This window comes from Pelodiscus sinensis, chromosome 6 (assembly GCF_052426305.1).
Source record: "Pelodiscus sinensis isolate ZL-2025 chromosome 6, ASM5242630v1, whole genome shotgun sequence".
NCBI lineage: Eukaryota > Metazoa > Chordata > Testudines > Trionychidae > Pelodiscus > Pelodiscus sinensis.
The window spans coordinates 7,276,089-7,280,812 of record NC_143057.1 but is presented as its reverse complement, the minus strand read 5'-3'; the positions used below and the strand labels follow the sequence as shown (position 1 = coordinate 7,280,812).

Sequence of the window (4,724 nt, the reverse complement as noted above, 5' to 3'; positions counted from 1 at the left end):
TGCCAATTGAAACCCAACAGGTGCTGTTTACAGAACCATTCGGCTTTCAGTGTCACCAGTGCTGTCTGTTATTGAGGCTTGCTGTGCTCTTCCTAAACTGTTGAATCCAAAGGTGAGCCAGTTGCCCCAATTGCCCCCTGATGGCAGTAGATTGCTGAACTAGTACACCTAGTGCGTAAACACTGCTGCAGCAAGAGGCAGACTGGCAACAGAAATTAGGAATCCTTTGGATGCCCACATGACAAAGTGTGGGGCAAGAGCAGCTGGGCCAATATGGATTGCCAATTAATTTGTCCTGGAACAAACCTGAGGGACAAGACTGTGCCTGATCAATAGATTAGGGATAGACTAATGAATCCCTTCACCCAGAAAGTACAAGAGGTGGAGGAAGGAAGTGGGGAGGAGGGTGGAGAGAGAGAGACTTTGCATGCTTTGAGAGTCAGAGACTTGAAAGAGCTCCCTGGTAGAAAACACCTTCCGTCTCACTGCTGCTTTTCTAAGTTAACATCTCCGAGGGGTAGCCGTGTGAGTCGGTAACTTTAAAAACGAGTCGCCCTGTGCAGGGGCAGCCCGAGACGAGCTGCCAGCAACTGGCACCCCAGGTGGAATGTGCGATCAGCGCCCCTGCCTCCAAGACGAGCTGCTGGCAACTGGAGCCCTAGGAGGAATGCGCGATCCGCGCCCCCGCATCCAAAGCCCTCAACAGCAGTGCGTCATCATTGGGCACCCCGTTTAACGCAGCTCCCTAGGCAACTGCTGAGTCTGCCTAAATGCATGGGCTGCCCCTGGCCCTGTGGCACTTTAGAGGCTAACAAAAATATGTATATAGTATGAGCTTCTGTGGCCAAAACCCACTTCCTCACATGAGCAGAGTGGAGGGAAAAGGGGAAAAACCCCAGAATTTATAACAGAAAAAGAAGGGAGAGGGAAAAAAAGCACCTGTGAATTGTAGGGACGGTGCTAATGAGACTAACTGAGTTGGCTGGAGATAACCCATACTTAGCTTTTTATGTCAGTCAGGTGTTGAGTATAAGGAAAGCAGGTTTTATAATGAGTGATCTAAGTGGCTGCTATTGTAAACTCAGTGCTACACCTGTTTGTACGGGGGGCGGTAGGTAGAACTCTGTCAGTCCATGTTTGACCACAAGCACATCTCTCAGCAATTTGCAGCATGACAGGAAAGAGGAGCCCTGTTGTAGCACATTATGGACTTCCCTGGACCAACGAAAGAGGTAGAGCACTACCTTTATGGCTGTCTTTGTACAGCACTCTTCACTGTAAATTAAGCCCGAGCGCTAAATGCTACAGATGTGGGGTGACCGTCATTAATATTCAGTGAGGGATGAGAGAACTCCATGAGGCTGGGGGAGACACTCAGTTGTGTGACGTGACTTTTGGGCGTTGGCTCTGGATTGGGCCAAAAGGACTTACTGAGAGCTAGTATGTGGGTACAGCTTCCCGGTTGTGCCTTATCACAGCTTTATCGGTAGTCTGGAAACCACACATATTCTATGACCCGATGGAGGGTTGGCCATAAACTTTCCTAATTAAATAAAAGCTTGTCTTTGTTAACATGGCCGCAGTACAGAAAAACACCATTAAAAAACTGTCCGGCAGGCCAGTTGCCATTAAAACACCCAAACCAGTATTAAAATGAAGTGCACAACACAACGAAGAGAGAAACCAGTGCAAACAAATAGAATCTCCTATCTCTGAGTATACCTGGCCTGCCTTTCTTCTCCCTCATGTTCAACATGCATTCGGCCTTGCTGTGGAGGGCGGCAAGATAAATATTTGCCCTCCATAACTAGTGTTCAGTCCTGGTTGCATGGGTCACCCAGCCATGGTATTTGTCCAGTGTGTTTCTGCTCTACAGAACATGATACAGTAAAACTCCAATAGTCCGGCATCCAATAGTCCGGCACTCCTGATAGTCCGGCATCAAAATGGCAAGAGCCTAGTGAGTGAGCTTCGGCAAAAAATGAGTCACAAGGTAACAGCGGCAGCAGCTGAACTGAGCAAAAAGGGTAAAAAAGGCTTAAAAAAACAAAAACATTACAGTATACTGTATACAGTATGTACAATAAAAAGGGTTAAGAACACTTTATATACGGTATATACTGTATACAGTATATATATAACCAGTTTATAGTACCTCCTGATAGTCCGGCATATCTGATAATCCGGCACCACCTAGGTCCCATAGGTTCCAGATTATCGGAAGTCTACTGTACCATGGAGATGACTCACAAGATGGTGAGGTTTGAGCAGGAGCTTGAACAACCGTGTCCATTAGCACAAGCCACCTCTCCAACAAATCTTTCTGCTGCACTCCATCTTCTTCCCTCAGGCCAAGTGCCTGCTTCAGAAATCACACTGCATGACTCTCCTTGCATGCTGCAATTCTCTCCTCAGGCTCTCCAACTTAGCTGTGCCTTCCTACTGGCCATGAATCCTCTTCTCTTTGGTATTGGGCCTACATGTGGTCCCTCTCTGGGATATCCACCATCACCTGGTCATGGCCAGACTTCCTCTTTGACCATTCCATGACACTCTACAATCCCTGACTGGACTGGAATTGGACTGTCAAAGTGGAAGGCCCTGATGTGCTAGACTGGGGCTGGGCTGCAGAGGTGGAAAACAGACCTCCACAGGGATTACTGCCTCCCTGTAAGAAAACTCTGCTTTCCTGAAGTTACCGGAGGGGCAGCTACAGCTGACCACACCGTCTGCTCTGATTACATCCACCTATGGATGACATGGAAACACACATGACAATCCAGACTCTCAAGGAACTGCACAGCCAGCCCATCACTGGCATGTTTCTGGACTGCACACAACTCCCCTCTGTCATATTTCAAACAGGGATTTCATCGCCTGTGCGCACCATGCAGTTTGGAGGTATCCCATTATATTGTGGGGTGACAGATTCCTCCAGCTCAATGTATAAAAAGGGAAGGTAAAATACCAGTGGTGGATAACCTATGGCCCATTGCAGTTCTATGCAAAGCCCGCAAGGCTTGTTGTTTACCCTTGCCTGTACACAGGGTTACCAGATTCCGCTGGTTTCTGTCCACGTAGTTTTTTCTTCCTCGTGGTGTTACTAAAGTGATGCACATGTAAAGCGAGGGCATGAGAAGTGAGGTACATGTGAACTGCACCGTGAGAGCCACATGCTCCTTCTGCAGCCAATAAAAGTGCTGCTACGGTTCAGTCGGCGCACTCCGCAAATTCTCGGTGCACAAGCGCCGTTAGCGAAACTACCCTGTCTTGGGAGATAATCTTATGAAAATCCTGCCTGGCAGAGGAAATACCATGTTCAGGAAAGTGGGTTTCCCAGGGTGAGGCACATCCATTGCACTGTGGGTGTGCTGACCCCTGTGATTTCTCCGAAAGGAGACACTCGACTGCACAATCTATGGTAGTGGGGGACTGTGTGAGGATTTTCCCCTGGTTTGGCACCACGTTTCAAGAAACGTGGAGAAATTGGAGAAGGTCCAGAGAAGAGCAACAAGAATGATTAAAGGTCTGGAGAATATGGCCTATGAAGGAAGACTGAAAGAATTGAGCTTATGTAGTTTGTAAAGGAGAAGACTGAGAGGGGACATGATAGCGGTTTTCAGGTATCTAAAGAGGTATTACAAGGAGGAGGGAGAAAAATTGTTCTTCCCGGCCTCTAAGCAAAAAGCAATGGGCTTAAACTGCAGCAAGGGAGGTTCAGGTTGGACATTAGGAAAAACTTTCTAACTGTCAGGGTGGTGAAACACTGGAATAAATTGCCTAGGGAGGGTATGGAATCTCCATCACTGGAGATATTTAAGAGCAGATTAGACAGATATTTATGATGATCTAGATGGTTCTGGGTCCTGCCACGAGGTCAGGGGACTAGACTTGATGACCTCTTGAGGTCCCTTCCAGGTCTAGTGTTCTATGATTCTATGAATCTTGCAGCCCCCTGAGATGGAGAGCCAAGCATGTGGCCCCCTCACTAGCCTAGGTTACCCATCGCTGTACTACATGGTTCTTATTTTTAGCACCCTACCACATCTGTGAGAAAGTCTGTCTAGTAACAATGCAATGTTTAATCTTGTTTAATGGCTGTTTGTACTTCTCAGTCACCATTGTGACTTCCCCATGGTGTTGGGTTGTGGAAATGATGCCAAAGCTCTGGCATGCAGGCCGACATTAGCAAACAAATGCTGCACCCGTAGCATGTAATAAAACTTGCATTGGGTCATAAACTGCAAATCCCTGCCATTCCTACATTAATAACTTACCAGGCTTCAGGGTTACGTCTGCCTCTTCCGGGACAGGCTGCTCGTTCCAGAGGAGCCATTCAACAGCTCTTTCGAGTATGGCTGGAGAAAGGCTGTAAATGTTTCAAACACAAAGCCTCCTTGGTAGCCAATGTGAGCACCAGAGACCCTTCCGCGAATGCTGCATCCAGTCAAAGTCCTCATACGTGAGGCAGGATGATGGGGAGCTTGCTGAGTGCGGTTCTTCTTTCTGGCTCTGCACTCCCTGCACTGGTCACTGATCCATTGAATGTCCAGTTTGTATGCTGTTTCTTGACACACATGATCATCGAATCCCAGAACTGGAAGGGACCTTGTGAGGTCATCAAGTCCAGTCCCCTGCCCCAAGCATCATCTAGACCATCCCTGACAGGTGTCTGTCTAACCTGCTCTTAAATATCTCCAGTGAGGGAGATTCCACAGTCTCCC

General features: G+C 47.8%; 1 non-coding gene across 1 annotated transcript; it reads left to right on the top strand.

Annotated features, from left to right (window-relative positions):
* The first annotated feature begins 3,290 nt into the window (after positions 1-3,290).
* LOC112545333 (U1 spliceosomal RNA) lies at positions 3,291-3,453 on the top strand. Its single transcript, XR_003088804.1, has one exon. It is a non-coding gene; the product is annotated as a U1 spliceosomal RNA (small nuclear RNA).
* Positions 3,454-4,724: the final 1,271 nt, after the last annotated feature.